Source organism: Cavia porcellus, unplaced genomic scaffold (assembly GCF_034190915.1).
Source record: "Cavia porcellus strain 051 isolate PalLab524CR breed Dunkin Hartley unplaced genomic scaffold, mCavPor4.1 scaffold_24, whole genome shotgun sequence".
Lineage (NCBI taxonomy): Eukaryota > Metazoa > Chordata > Mammalia > Rodentia > Caviidae > Cavia > Cavia porcellus.
Window position 1 is genome coordinate 46,590,162 of NW_026947507.1, and position 16,207 is coordinate 46,606,368.

At 46.2% G+C, this 16,207-nt stretch overlaps 1 protein-coding gene across 2 annotated transcripts in view; it reads left to right on the top strand.

The window, feature by feature from the left end:
• The window catches only part of Csmd1 (CUB and Sushi multiple domains 1), a 1,477,900-nt gene that overhangs the window by 1,110,275 nt on the left and 351,418 nt on the right, over positions 1-16,207 (top strand). The window lies entirely within an intron of this gene.

The window sequence follows — 16,207 nt, forward strand, 5'->3', positions numbered from 1 at the left end:
TGAACTCCTGGCACAGGGGCACAAGCTTCTGACCTTGCCTGGTACCAGCTTTTAGCCAGAGCAGTTCTGATCTGTTTCCAGGGATGTTTCCACCAGACACCTTTGGATTTTTTTGCTTCCCAAAGTTCTGACATTTCAGCTGGTACTTATGGGAAAATGCCAACTTTAATAAAAATGAGTAATGATTCAGAGAGTTGAGGGCTTTTCCCAGGAGCAGGGAGGGATTCAGGCTAGCATCACTCTGACAAAGGCCCCAGGTTTCACTACAGGCCTCTCACTATTCCGGGCTGGCTGGTTCCTGGTTCCTTGGGATGGATGGCAGTTGTATGAATGCAAACTACAGATTCCCAGTGAGTCCCTTACTTGAATTCTCAGTAAGCACCACCTGTTTCCAGGGCCCTCTTCTCACCTATTGGATACCAGCTCTCTCACTCTGGGAATCTGAGTCCCAGACTGCTGGCGTGTTAAGGAGACAGGGAGAAGTTTCCTCAGGAGGTGGCTTGGGAAAGCAGATGCATATGCATGCCTCAGTGAGGGCACCAGCATCCTCTGGCCTCAGGCTGCAAGTATTAACATGAATGGGTATCAAATGAAAACCTGGTACCTTGATGAGCACTTAAAACCATTGCATTTATTTGTCGATGGTAAAGAAAAAAGTTTGAGAATGCAGCATAGGCCTGGAGGTTAGAGAGAGAAAACTTTGAGAAAAAAATGCTAAGTAATTGGGCTTGTTGGGGATGACGTTGTGTTGAATATGATACGTTAAATATGATATATCTGCTCCACAGGGACCCCAGTGAAAAATAAGTGTTTGGTTAGGCATGGTAGCACATGCCTATAATCACAGCACTTGGGAGACTGAGGCAGGAGGGTCACCATGAGTTTGAAGCCAGCCAGTGCTACATAAGCAACTTCAAGGCCATCCTGGGCTACATAGCTAGATCGGTCTCCAAAAATAAATAAATAAATAAATAAAAATAACGTTTAAGCCCCGGGGCTCACAATGCTGTGGGGCCCAGGGTATCTTCCTGGACATCTTTGAGCTACAGTTTATGTGACTTTTGCAATTAGAATAAATTTAGAAAACAGGTTAAAGTCTATCTGAGGCATTTCTGAGTTGCAGTGTTTGGGCCTCATATGGTTCTGGATAACCAGCCTGGGGCCCCCAAAGATGGTGACCCTTCAGCATTGCTCCATCACTTTTAGCATGTACTGCGTAGGTGACCAGGGAGCAGTGCTAACCCCACCTCCCACACACAGTCACGCTCAAGCCTGTGGGTACCAGAGGCAGCACATGTGTGCAGCTAGTGAGTGAAATGCAGGAACGAGCAACACACACAGTATTTCAGCTTGCTGCACAAGTGTGAGCTGCAAAGATGAATGATTTGTAGTGAAGCAAGCCGGGAGGTTTTCTCATTTGGTTACTAAACTTGGGTTTGTTGTAATCTTTTGTGAAGTAACTTAATGATCCAAGTGGTTTTGTTACCTTTAATTTAACATGGACCCAGGCAGGACATTGCCTCTGCACTCCTCATGACACAGACTAGCTGAAGGTGGCACACGTGGTCTAGATGGTTCCAGAACATTACACATATGTACTGCAAGGAAAGGAACATGTGCAAGTGGGGGACCCCGGGAATCAGGAGAAGTCACTTGGGGGGCACAGCAGCTATGTCCCCAGTGAGCAAGGGAAGGCACCCGTGGGAATTCACCTCCACAGCTCTGGAGCCAGAAGGAGCCAGCTACTGCCCGAAACCTGCCAGGGTGACTTCAGGGAGGGACTTCTCTCTGTCCCCACCTCTCTCTGTGAAGGAGGCTCTGATTTGGGGGACCACTCTCTGTCAGCCTTTCCTGTGGAGAAGACATGGGTGGCCGTGGGTGTGTGGTGTGTGACCAGCTCCAGTGCTGGGTGGCATCTGGTGTGGAGTGGGCAGGGCACAGCAGTGGGGGGCAGCAACCCCAAAGATGTGTCCACTGTGGCCTCGGGAGACCTGGCCCCTCTGGCTACTGGATGTGAGGCGCAGGGTGCAGACAGGACTGAACTGCCTGGCTCATCACCGTCTCTAGCAGGAGCGTGGGCAACAGGAAACATGGTGAGAATGACCGGGGACTGTGAGGAGACCCCGGGTGCTGGCCCTGTCTCCCAGGCAACCCGGCCTCCTTGCACACCTGCTAGCAGTTCCCCACTGTTCCTCTCAGTTCCTGGCCTGCGAGGATGGATGGGTTCTCCCTGTTTTGAACCAGGAGAGACATTTGTTATTGAGTGAGAAGCACTTGTTATTGGGGAGTGATGAGTCTGGTATTAGTCTAGCAAGAGTGGACTGTGGAGCTCATATGCGAGTGGGTGGGGCTCAGAGGTGAGTTGGGAACTCACACATGTGAGTAGCTGTGACTCCAGAAGTGAATTAGGGACTCACTGATGCTGGTGCGTCTGTGGGAGTGAACTGGGAGCCCAGGTGTGTCTTGGGGTCTGAGGAAACCGGGGGTAAGAACGGGGCTTTGCAGGGATGCCAAGTACAGTCAAAGCAAGTGATGTTAGTGGTGTTTCTTCCCTTCAAGGTCAAATGAAGGTGAACGTGGCTTCCACTCTAGTGAGAATGACCTTTAGGAAGTGTCATTAGCTTTAAAAAGTCTTTTGTTGTGTAGTGGAAGACCCATGATGTTTTGGTGGAGAAGATAATGCCTCCCATTTAACTCTTGGGGAAATGTCATTAATATCTTTCTAATGCTTCCAGAATTCACTAAAATTCCAGCCCACATCTGCATGGAGGTTTTTTATAGCTCACTATGCTGTGCATGTGTATTAGGGCTTCTGCCTCTTTTCCACACAAAGCAGAATCATTCAAAGTGCTCTTCAAGGGAAGCTTGGAGACCAGACACATACCCATCTTGGGGCAGAGAGGAAGCCAAGGTCTACAGAGCTAAACTCAGGTTCCTTGTTCCTGTTGCCTTTCTGGCTTCCTGCAAGAAGAGCGATTTCTTTTTGCAGCTGTCCTTTCTGTTATAACTTTGCTGAGTGCTAAGAGGGAGTGAAATAGATTCTTCAAGATGCTGACAGTAGGGTTTTGGCAGTGGAATGTTTTAGAGGTGCACAGAGCAAAGCAGTTTGGGAGAACATTTTTCATGCAGCACAGGGCTGAGGAGGAAGGCTCTGTCCTGCTCAGCAGCTCAGCAATGCCCTTGAAGACTCAGGAACACTCCTCTGCTCTCGGGACACAGAACCTTCTCGGGACTGTGTCTGTCCTCACAAGGGTGCCAGCATCACTGCCACTCTGCAGATTTTAGCGACAAAATCAAGGCAACGCAGACAGGAGACAGGTTTCAGCATTTGCCCAGCCAACTTCCATCAAGTTCTCTTGAGCCAAAGTCCATGATTCACACCCCAGGGGCCTTGAGGAACTTTCTGGAAGCAAAAAAAAAAAAAAAAAAAAAAAATCCGATCAGTTGTTTGTAGGACTCACAATGCATTCACTTACAGACAAAATACCAGGAAAACTGCACTTAGCAGACCTGAGATTACTTTATTCCCTGTTTCAGAGCCTTCTGCCTCTTCACCAGACCCTGGGACTAACTTTAGAGATCTCTAGATATGTGCATTGGACTTCTCGGATTTGACTTTTAAACTTGTCTGAATTTACAATGCAAATAATGGACTCAGGTGGTTTGGGTTTATCTCCTTTTCCATTCTTGTTTTGGAAGATTTGCTCTTCTCTGCTGTCTTTGTGTTACTTTTACATAGACTTTGGGAAGAATATGTGTAAATATTGTTGACTCTGAAATACCCTGTGATTAGCAAGTTAAATTTCAGGAAGCTCATATTATATTGCTTCAGAAAAGCCTTTGCCCTAAATTTACTTTGTAGAAATGTTCAGAGAGGTGCAAAGTATTCCAGGTTGACACACTCACACAAGACACTCTTGGAAAACCACTTAGACACCTGAAGACATCTCAATTAAGCAGAATTACCATCCAAATTAAGCACCAGTCATTGCCATTAAGTATAATTAGCTTAATTTGATTCCTTGGGAGGCATCCCAAGTAAGTGGATTCTGTGATGCAACCAGGGCAATGGAGGTGGTTTTGGACCCAGACAGAGAGGCATGGAAAGCATAGAGACACAGCCCCCAGCCAATGACTCTCACTGCGAATGTCTATGGGGAATTCTGGAAAGCAGACTTTGTAAGGCTTATTGCCTATATTTGGTCCTGTCCCCACCTTTTGCAAAAATAAGATAGAAAAGGAGGCCAGCACAGTGGCACATACCTGTAATCTCAGAGCTTGGGAGTTCAAGGCCAGTCTGGGCTACATGACACGACCCTGTCTGTAAGAGAAACTCCTAGTGCCAAATAGAACATATTTAAGAACTTCTTTCTTTTTCCAGTTTTGAAACATTAGCTTCTTTTGCTGAATCCCCTCCCCACCTCACCCTTTTCTGGGTGCAGCTCTCTGGGTGGACTGCTATGTAACTGAGTCTTGTGGCTCCATTTCTGTCAAATCCTTATGTAAGATTGATAAGACAAAATAATCAATGGAAGAAGGCAGAATCTCTTTTAGAAATGTATCTAACATACAATATTGTGGAATGTCAATGTAGAGAGAAAATTAGAATTCTTTTACTTTAAAAACCCTACTTTAAAAGCCATTAGAAGACCCTACCATAGAACAGGTTCTATGCAGACAATTATAAAATAATCAAATTTACAATTATAACCGTGTCTGTCAGAGTACCAACATAGTCAATAAAATGAATACTGTGGAATTATGTTTATAAAGAGAGGTGATGTCACCGTGCTCAGCAGGCTAGCTGTTTTAGGTAAACTCTTGATGTGTCCAGAGTCAGATCCTTCAGAGGTTGAGATACATCACTGGAATACAAGTTAGAAGAATTGAAAGGAAGTAAACTGTAAGTTAATCCCCAAGATATTCACTGAAAAGACGAAATGTATCTTGGAAGACCATCGTGGTACTGCAGCCTTTTATGAATGTGTTATGGTTTGTACCCAAGTAGCTCCCCAAAGCTTCATGCATCAGAGGTAAGGATTCCGGTAGCTGACAGGACCCCAGTGTGTGACTCTCATCACTGCTGAGTTTAGAGCTGGGTGTGACCTTGGGAAAGGAAGCAGATCAAGATGGACAAGCTGGAAGGGTGTTTACCTTGTCACTTCCTAGATCTGTCTCTGCTTCCTGCGTACCTTACCATGGGGTCTTTCCCCTCTATTGTGAAAACTCAGCTTTGCAGCCCACCAGGGATGGGATGTAGCCTTTACAGAGTGAGCCGAAATAAACCTCTCCTCTGCTAACTTGTAGGCATCAGGTATTTTATCCCAGCCATGAGAAAGAGACTAAGACAGTGGCCATGCATGCACATATGTGTGGACATACGCACATGCTCATGTGTGTGTCCTTACTTGAAGATTTATAGATGCATACGTAACAGCTAGAATGAGAGGTGTATGACTTTCAAGTCCAAAATGCCTGTGACACAGCCCTCAAATACAGAGGTGCATACACAGCCTTCCATGTGCAGGGTCCTACAGTTTCAGATTTACCCAACCATTCATCAGAAATAATTTTAGAAAAATCATTTATACTGCACACATGCAGCCTTCTCCTGTCATTATTTCTTGAATAACTCAGTGAAACAATCTGCAGCATTCAAGTTGTACCATTGAAAGGAATCTACAAAGGTTCCATCCTTTCAGATCAAGGCAAGAACAGAGCACCTGTGCCCCCAGGGCTTCTGGAATGCAGCTCCTGTGGCAATGTCTGTGCATTTAAAATTCACTGTCTGGTGGCCACATTGTAGTCTCTGATTTTACTTAAAATTTTGTGTCCAGTATTTTATTTGTACTAGACATGTACAAAACTCAGAAGATTTAAGCAATCAAAATATGATTATTTCAATTACTATTTTTTCTTTATTATTCCATATTTATTGACATTTGATGGACAAACAAAACTGTATATTTATTCCCACAATGGAATGCTATTCAGTCTTAAGAAATCCTGATATTTGCCAACCATGTAGATGAATTTGGAGAATATGAAATATGAAATAAAATATTTAAACTTTTGTTTGAGAAAGTAAATGTCCCAAACTTGGTAAAGCTAGTTTTGTTAGGTGAGTGAAGAGAGGTATTATCTAACCATCGTGGTCACTTCTATGTGAATCTCCAAAAGCCTCAAGCATGTCATGGTGGAAATGACAGAGCCAACTCACAGCAGGGTGAGGGGGCAACTGCTCAGAGACACACATGTCCCTAGCTCCCCGCCTGCTAGGGTCAGCTGTGCTAAAAATGAAGGTGAGTCCACCCAAAACTGATTCCCATGCCGAGGTGGACTAGTTTGAGTCATGGTTTCCTTTGGGCATATGGCCACAAGTGGCCTGCACCTTTGGTGTGTGGAGGGGCCAGTTATGAGGACACAGGCACTGGGTGTGCAGAATGGGAAGGGAATCTCCACTCTGGAGGGAGGTGGGAGACAGGGCTGCTCCTGAGCTGAGTGGGAAGGTCAGTGTTTAGGGTTGGTAGGTTAGGGTTAGGGTTAGCAGGCTGGGATTCAGTAGGTTAGGTTTGGGTTAGAGGTTAGGGTTGGCAGGTTAGGGTCAGAGTTAGTAGGCTAGGATTAGGGTTAATAGCCTATGGTTAGTATGTTAGGTTTACGGTTAGAATTAGTGTTGCTTTGAGAAGATGAAAGTTAGAGAGGGGAAACCTACCAGCGTTCAGCAGGAAGACCAGAAGCACGGAGCTCACACTCTTAGCAGGAAAGTGGCTTGTCAGTGCTGCTGCTGCTGCTGAAACTAGCATTTCAGCAGGGCTGCACTGTTGGCTTACAGTGTTTCTGGTAATGTCTCACAACGTTGTGGAGCCAGGGAGCTGGGATTATTGAAGATGGCTAAAAGGGAGTATTGGAGGCCACAGTGGAGGGACCCTGTTTCTGATGCTCCATGCCTGTCCTGAGGTCTCCCCCTGGACCTCAGGCTGGGGTTTATGTTAATCTTTGACCTTCATTCCTAGTGTTGCTGCCACTTCCTGTTTGCATTTATAGTGTGTGCTTCACTCAACCGTGCTCTGAGGAGCGAGGTGATGGAAGGAATTCATAGCATTTCCTGCTGAGTACTCAGTTCTTCTAGCTCTTCCTCCTCCTCACCTCCTCCTTGCACTTCCCTTTCCTCTCTTCTTTCTCTTCTTCCTCCTCCTTTTCCTCTTTCACTCCCCTCCTTTCCTCCTCCTCTTCTGCTTTCTCCTCTATCTTTCTCCTTGTGTCTTTTTTCTTTCCTCTTTTTCTTCCTCTTCCTTATCATTTTTGTTAAAATACAGGTCTCCTGGCTCACCCTGAGTGGCAGTTGAAGGGCTGGGATTTTAAAAATAGCGTCTCAAGGCAGCCTGTGAAGGACAGGTGTTATTTGCGTGTTAGGAAGATGCTTCTGTGACAAGGACACAGCAGCCTTGCATGCCATGAGGCTTTGCTGCACTTGAGGAAGATGACCTGAACCTAGTCAGGCCTGTAACGTGTATGGTGGGAGAAAAAGCTGGGTTAGGGGATTGCAGTTTGGTATAGCCACTTAGGTGCCTACACTATGTCTTGCAGTAAGCAACTCTTACTACCTAAAGTGAAATCACTGACACTACTTTTAATTTAATGTTTCCAGGAAAATGCAACTCTACATGACATGTTGGTCACCACAGAAGTGCGATGAACAGGCTTTTGTGTCTAAGCGGTGCTCTGTGTGTGTGCATGTGCATTCATGCATGTGGTGGTAGTGTCTGGGTGTGATTTGTTCCCAAAGGCCGATGAGCCAAAAGCTTGGTTCCCAGTGTGGCTGTATCCAGGTGCCAGGCTGTTTAATTGGCAGCACCTAGCCAGAGGTGCTTAGGTCCTGCATTTCTGTGCTCCACAGGGAGGGTACTGGTCACAGAGGAGAGCCTCTGCCCCTGGGAGTGTCCATCAGAGAGCAAGTGTGTGCTCCCTTCTCTGGCTTCCTGTGTCACCTTATGCTCATCACTGCCTCTCAGGAGTGTGCCTGCCAGTCTGGCAGGTGTTTGCCAGGAGCTAAACAGGGCTCTTTCCTCTTGTGCCTCAGCCTGGAGAGTGGTTAACTCAGCTGCCAGTGGGCTAACAGGTTGCTGTCTAGGACAAATGAGACAGGGCACTTATGTTTTGAGCCCTGTTGATCTTATAGGTCTGTAATGTTCATCTCTTCTGATGTTAATATTTTATATGTTCATTGTATGGAATCAATCTCATTGTCATTTTGTAATTTTTCTTGCTTCCCATGCCTTTTAAAATTATCTAAGTATAGTAAATAGTTTAAAATACTTAATTATAGGAGTAAAAAACACAAATCACCCAGGTGCTCAAAGTGGTTTTGGAGCACACAGTCCTTTAGACTGGAGTTGACACCTCTGCTTGTTTGGAGTTCGCACTGTAGAAGTAAGACGAGGGACACAAACCCAAATTCTAACTAAACAAACACACGCAGAGCGTGACCGTCTCAGGACAGCAAAAGGGTGATAACGAGTAAGTTTTGATACATTTGGACTCACTGACAAAATGAAGGAGACCAAAACCCTGGGTTCTCCCTCCAGGCAGAGGCACCCAGGTCCTCCTGGTTTCTGCCCCTCCATCATGTCTGAGCAGAGAATGAGGTCACTTTCTAAGTCCTCTTATGCAGTCTGATCTGTATGTTCACTTAACAGTCTTTTCACAACATATTTTCGTGCTCATAACATTTATAATGCTTTAGAAAATAAATATTAAATGAATAAATGCATTATAATTTTCAGCCAATCACTTACAAATTGACCAATAATTGATCCTTACACAAGCTTTATTATTAATGACAGCAGTGTATTTACTTCATTGTGGGTGAGTTTTATCACCAAGGCAGAAGTTTTTGTCTTCAGACAAATTTTCCAATGAGTTTTAAAATGCAGTTTTACCGAGTTCAGAAAGAAACACAGTAAAAGGGAGGTATCTTCAGTAGAAAAGCTTTTAGTTCTGTTATTTAATTAACTTGCCTTTTATATCTGTGGCACTCATCTGAATTCAAACTGGACTGGTTGTGTGTGTGTGTGTGTGTGTGTGTGTGTGTGTGTGTGTGTGTGTGCTTGGGCATGTGTACACAGCCTCTGTCCACCCTGTGCAGGATGGGGTGGAGAAGTGGAAAGCCCCCGGGTTTAGCAATCAGTTATGCTCTTGATCCCTGCATCCCTCTGGAGCTCTTTGTAACAGACCCAGTGCAAACCTGCAATTCTGGATAATTGTAACACCTCACCTTCCACCTGGCTGCGCCTGCTGTGCTGTTTACAGAGCCTGTCTCCCACTATGGCTCATTCCACTATCTTTCTGCCAATCTTTTATGAAATTTCACATACACTATACAATGCTCCATGGTGAGTGAGAAAGACAGAAGAAACTGGGTAAATCCAGCTCTTCAGCCTTGCAGCTGCCAGTACAGTAGGGAGGCCAGCTTCACACCTGCGCGCTCACACTCAGAGCTCAGGAGGAGGTCGAGGCATCTCCATAGAGGCCACTATGCATCAGTTTACTTTCCAGGGAACAATGGCCCGGCTTACCAGTCATACCCTGTGGCCTTGTCTCCTCCCACGGTGCCTGTGTTGAGCTTGTGATTGAGGCATCAAGCCATCAGTGTGCCTCCACAGACCAGTGGGGTGCTCTGGGGATCCAGCCTCAAACTCAGTGCAGAGTGTCTGTGGTGTTATGGCCAGCAGCAGCCAGTGAAGTCCTTAGGAAGACCATGGATCTCCAGTAGACGTCTTATAGGCGAAGGGAGTGAAAAGCCTTTCTCTAAGCGAAGTCAAGTCCAGAAGACATAGCGCAACAGTCCTGCTCCGGAATGCTGAGGGTGACTCTGTTCTCCTAATTCTCATCCAAACTCAGGGTAAAGCAGTCCCAGGCTGCCAGCAATACACTTACAGGTCATAGAGATGTGAGTTGGTGCCATTGTCTGCAGCTCCGGACTGTCATTTTCTGGCCTTTCCTCCCTCATGCAGTTTAAGTCTTCCCTACAGTGCAAAGCAATGACCTTTGTCCCACACATCCACCTGGGGTCTGATGTCTTCCAAAGCTCTCCAAGGAAAAGCAGGTTGGGAACTCATAGCCAGGGTGCCAGCCTTCTCTTTGCCTGCATTCTAGCTGTGCGATCTTGAGAAACCAAATTTCTGTGACTCTCAGGTTCTTCATTTCCCAAATAGAATAAGGATAATACAGTTTTAAGGCCCTGAACTAACAGTATTTCTGAGTGAAGGTGAATTGATGGGTATGAAGGTGGCTCGGAGTTACAGGCATTGTTACCACTGGGTCCTCTTTCTCCATCTCTGCTCCCTCACAGCTGGCAGCTTAGAATCCAGGCCCCTTGCTGACCTCTGCCACACCCTTCCCTGCTAACTTCTCCTCAGACATCCAGGATCACACACGCGGTGGTCCCCTTGCCCTTTCCCTGTGTGTCCAGAAGCTTCTCAGCGAGACCATTCCCCAGACAGACTCTGGATTCCGTCTTCAGCCCATGTCTCCCACTACATTCTCCATGTTCTCGGAGACTGTCAGCTCCTCTCTTTGGTGGCTGAGGCCCAGAAGCGTGTGCTTATCTCTGGCCACCTTTTCCCAACTTCCCCACATGTCCTGTCCCTCCATCCACAGTCCAGTGCCTCAGACTCCTGCCAGTCGCAGGCTGAGGCAGCCCCCAGCCCCCAGCGGGATCAGTGAGGTTCTCCAGGGACTGTGTGTGGTGCTCAGAGGAGCTGCCTGGAACCACCTGAACGGCGTGGACTGTGGAAGGTAGCCATGGCCACACAACTCCTAGGCAACCAGGGCAGCTGTGAGTCTGAAGCTCCACATGGTCCTGCTCTGGCTAGAAAAAGAGACTCAACTTTGTCCCCAGGAGTGCAGAGAACACTCAGGGCTCGCTCTGGTCTCTGGGGAAGGAGGCTCAGTCCCTTGTCCCTAAACAGGACCCCATAAACTGAGCAAATCACCATTCATGAGGGAACACAACTTGTCCTCTGTGTGAGAAAATGCAAGCCTTGTTAGCAGTGAGGGGGAGGGTCCTTGGGTTCCGCGAGGAGGACTCGCCATGTGTGCAACAGCCACAGTTTCGGGGCAAGACATCTTTAGTTGGTCATGTTCTTAATTTCTTGGTCTCTAGTTTCAGCTGCAATTAAAAAAAATTAAAACCTTTTTGAGCCTTGGTAATGTGCAAGGTAATTTATAATTTGTATAAAATAAGTTATTGCAAGTCAATCTGGAATTTGCATATAATAAATGATGCTTCATAAATTTCATTAAAGGAAATTCAGTGCCATAAAATGACTGAGCTGTCTGTAGTGGACATGGAAATACTAGTGTTATTTTTTTAATGAAAAAGGTAAATTAAGGAAAGTAGCTCAGTAGCACAGCACCTTCCTGGCAAATGTGAGGTCCTGAGTTCAATTCCTAGTACCAGAAAAAAAAAAAAAAGATAAATGAATTTAGAGGTTTGTGAGATGATGTCTTATGTGCCTGGGCAAATGTAGTTGACTAGCAAACCTGATGCATGTGGTCAGCTTCTGGGATGAATGGGTGTGTCATTTGTTTTTTATTGCATGATTCTTTGTAATGTGCAGAACAGGCACACTGAAAAAGAGTAAAGTCTATGGCAGATGAAGAAATTTAAGTCACGTGAGAAAGACCTGACTTATTTCCACAATGTATACCTGCAGTAAATACTGAGCCCTGCTGGTTCCATTTGCTTTCTCAGCCTGGGTTTCTACTCTTGACATCTGAACAGACGGTGACTGGAGTAACTGCTCATTCTCCCTGCGCTGATTCACACCTCTACCTCCTGCTGCAGGAAAGAGAGCAAACCCACTATGCAACTGGAGCCCACAATTCGCTATTCTCTGAGAGAAGGCTGCTTTGAGGGCCAGCGGCTGTTTCCTCACTCTGAGGACAGTCCCAATCACCACCACTAGATGGAGGTGGAGCTCACACTTCCAAACCACTGGCCTCTTCTTGGGAAACAGATCTTTGCTACCCAAGCCTACCCATAGGGACCTAGGTAGCCATGCTGTTTAACAAGAGGTCCTGTCCCACCCCACTAGGCCCTGGAGGCGCCTGCTCCTGAATCTAGCCCGTTCTTGGTGTGCAGATGGACACAGAGGCCCCATACGGATGGGCGTCCACTCCCCTGGCAATAGTGGCCACTGACAGAGGCGGCCATTGTAAAGGCGTTATGGAACTATTGGTCAGCTTGTGAGCAGGAAGACATTGCAGGTGAAGCTTCATGTCCGTACTGATGCTCCTGTGTGTGAGAGCAAACCCAGGGGTCCCCGGGGGGCTTCTGTGTCAAACACTGTGTCAGAGCAATTCAGCTGCAAGGGAAAGCCTGGCCCGAGGACAACAGCAAAGTCTGTGAGCAGCACGAGGTCGGCTCTTCCTGGCCCCACCAGGACCTGCGGCTGCAGAGTGACGGCGTCTAAATGAGGCCGCACTGCATCGTCTTGACCTCCTGACTGGTCTCTCCTTCGTGACTTGCATAGTGTGCAGAGCCCCACAGCTCGTTCATCATTGCTCCCACTAGCAGCTCTGACCAGGCTTTAGCTAGACTGAGGACTAACTTTTTAGCAGGTGGCTTGCAGATTCTCAGTGGATAAATTCAGGCATCAAAGATGTGAAAGTGTGACCCATAGAAGACTTCACGTAGGATAGTCACCATAAAAAATAAAATGGATTCAGCCTAAAGATGCATGAATTCTCTGTTCTTCTGTCCTGGGTTATTAAAAGCTTACCAAGTTAACCCAGTGCTAAAAAAAAGCCACTCAAAGAAGCCTTTCCTAAAGTCCCTTGGCTATGGAAGCCACAGGCTCCGATCTCTACTGTCTTTAGCAGAACACTCGTTAGGGAATGTGGCTTTGGCTTAATTCCTGGAAAAAGCAATCAGGGTCTAATTTTTGAAAATCTTTTTCTTCTGCTGACAAATCTGAGTGCATTCATTCATCCCTGAACATCAGAGAGGGGTAGAATTCTGCCTTCAGACGAAGACGTTTGCAGTGGTAGAGGTGGAGGCCAAACCACACTGCATATGTACAGCTGCTCCTTTATGGAAAGGACAGCAAAAAGGCCTCCCTGGCCCTGATCATCACATTAAAGATGAAGGAAATCAGGGAACTGGCAAGGAAAAACACCTCGAAGATGAGTTTGAAGACTGAACACAGAACATCTGGAGGGAGGGCAGTTGGATCCCAGAGTGGGTGTGCCTGAGCTATGTATTACCTAACAAGGCCTATGAGAGGGGCCTGAGTGCTTCTGACCTAAGTTAATTCATGACACGAAGGTGAAGCTGGTACCTACAAACAGGGAGAAATCTTCCATGGAATGTGGGTTAGGAACACAGCCTGCATGGCAAAGCATCCCAGGCTTATCCTCACAGAAGCTGTTGATTTTGCTGGAGAAAGGCCTAGTTAGTATTGGGACAGCAGTGGTGATGAGTGTGGAGCCCTCGAATCGTAGTTGTGATGCGCACCTAGGAACACTCAGAAAGGAGCAGGAACCCTCTCCCCTTACTTGCTGGGTGGCAGGCAGTGAATTGAGGAAAACAGCAGGAATCCCGCAAGCATCTTAGAGATCACTGGGAAGGAGACCTGGGCTGGGAGTGACAGAAGTGGGGTGCAGCCGCTGGAGGACCACGCTTGCTGCCCTGCAGGTCCCTGGTGGCTGTGGTGTCCCAACTCAGAGCAGCCTCTGGGCAGGTGCTGTGGACGCTCCCTTCCCAGCGGACAGTGACATCGCCCTGAAAGATGTGCTTAGAGCCATGCGGTGCTATGAGACACACCTGAGGACAGAGTTCATGATTCCACTGAGGCATGGTCTCTGACAGTGTCGCCATCACAGAAGCAGAGTGGGGCTTGGAGGGGATTAGTGAGCGTGGAGCGCCGGGCTCTGAGAGCAGTACCACGAGGCCTGCTGTGCACCAGGGATCTGCTGCAGTGGTTCCCAGTGCTATGCCTGGGCCCAAGGAGCCGTCGCCCTGGAGAAGAGCAGTAAGGACATACAAGCTGTCCTCTCCTCCTGGATGTGCTCTTCCTTCATGTAAAGTTTTGCCACGCAGTTTATTCCCTACATTTCTGCATCTATAAAATAAATCTGTCTACTTCTGACCAAGCTTCCAGGCTAAAATAGTTTTGCAAAGTCTGGGTGGTAGAATTCCCGCTGTTGTGTTAAAACAAGATAGGAATCTGGAATCTTCACATGTAGACGCGTGTCATCCAGTTAGACAGTCTGTAGCTCCAAAACACACACGGGGTGATCATAAGGAAATCTTGTATGAAAACAGTTTGAAAGCACATGTGCTGTGGCACAGTTTGTATTTACTGATGACTTTCCGTTGACAGACGCTCGCTTTGGCTGTGACAGGGGCCTCTGTGAAAGACACTGCTGTGTGTTTTGATGCCTTCAAAAAGCTATCAGATGTTAATTACGTGCAAAGGCTTTACCATTATTGCCTTGGACCAACAGATGGGATGTAGAACCTTCGATATTCACGAGGAATTATTCCTGGGACCCAGTGGTTCCAGATTCAGAATACTAACATCTATAGATGTGAGAGCTGTGCGTATGAGCTGAAATTGGTTAGCAACTGTGCTTTAACATGAAAATGAAAACTAAGAGAGTGGCCTGTTCATCTTATTAGCACTGACTCAGTCTGAGCATCATGGGAGGACAAAGGCGTTGAGGACGCATCATTATTAGGAAGGAGTGGAAACCCTCTCTCCTTATCTGCTGGCAGATTTATGTGTACGTGCTAATGTTTCTGAACAGGAAGGCACTGATCTTCTGAAAGCATTTGTCCTGATCTCTCACCTGCTATCATTCATTCAGTGCCTGTAGAATTATGTGCTCATGGAATTTTGAGGAAGGGAAAACTCAAGAAGATTGCTTGGAAAAAAATAGAAAATTCATGGTGGGATTTTTTAAGGCTCCTCCAAGTGAGAGTGGATAAAAACATGAGAAGCATTTCGAGGAAGTGTGGAAATAGGAGAGGAAAGAAAGTCTCCGAGGAGCAGCATTTTCAGCCCTGATCAGACATTGTGCTCTCAGCAAATATGAGCCAGAGGGAGGATCCGGGTGTGCTGCACCCCAAGGGTCTCAGGTCACACAGTTAACCATTCTGGCATCAGGGAGACCCCACTACTTATCCAGCCCACCTCACAGGGCTCTTATCCCTTCCTCTGACACAATCTGATGTTACCTATTTTAGTAACTCTTATTGGGTTCTGAAGTTACTATTCCATGCCTGTTGGTACTGAATAATGGATCAATTACTTTAAGAAGGGACTACTCTTTCTTGTATTGATTTGGTACAACTGGGTGATATCATAAGTGTGTAGGTTATACACACTTTTAAGACTATTTATCTTGAGTTCTTATAATTAGTGCTAAAAACTAAGCAAAGGAACTTGCCTTGAAGTATGAGCCAGTGTCAATTTTCATTTTGAAAATATATATCTTGATTTTGCTAGTCAGACTCAAATGAGCTCAATCAATATCTTGTACATCATCTAACCTGTATGCTTTAGTATTTGAGTGAAATAATGATGTTTAGTATTCAAAGTCTAGGTTGCTATTGAATGATATAGGGTAAAACTTTTATGAAAATTATCCTCATCCAAGACCTCAATGAGGAGGGATATTTTGGGGTTCTGGAAAAATGTCAGGATAAGTGAATCTTAATTGTCATACTTTTCTCTAACCTGCAATTATCTAAAGCTTATATTATCGTATTTTTGTAGACAAATGCAAATCAAATGCATATTTATAATACCCACATAATACTACAGCTCTAAATAGTCAGCATCTTCTATTTACACAGAGCTATTTGTAGAAATAATTGTACCCAGGTGTTATCTGTCCAACGCCTTCCAACTTTTGGGGCAGAAATGACTCAGGCATTTTAGAGCCCTTCTGCTGCCCTGTGAGCTATCTGTGCCTCCTTGGCCCTTGGCCACTGTCCCAAGCAAGAGGACCCTCAGTACTTTAAGTGATCCCTTTGTGTGAAGCTGTATGTTGACATTCAAGTTGTGGATGTATTAAGCCAAAATGCTGTTCAGAGGATTTTGTGGGATGGAGGTATATGACGGAGGAGGAGGGATCTCCGTCTTCCCTGGGCTGCTGAGGCCAGAGGCAGCGCTGTGTACCTGGGAACAGAATC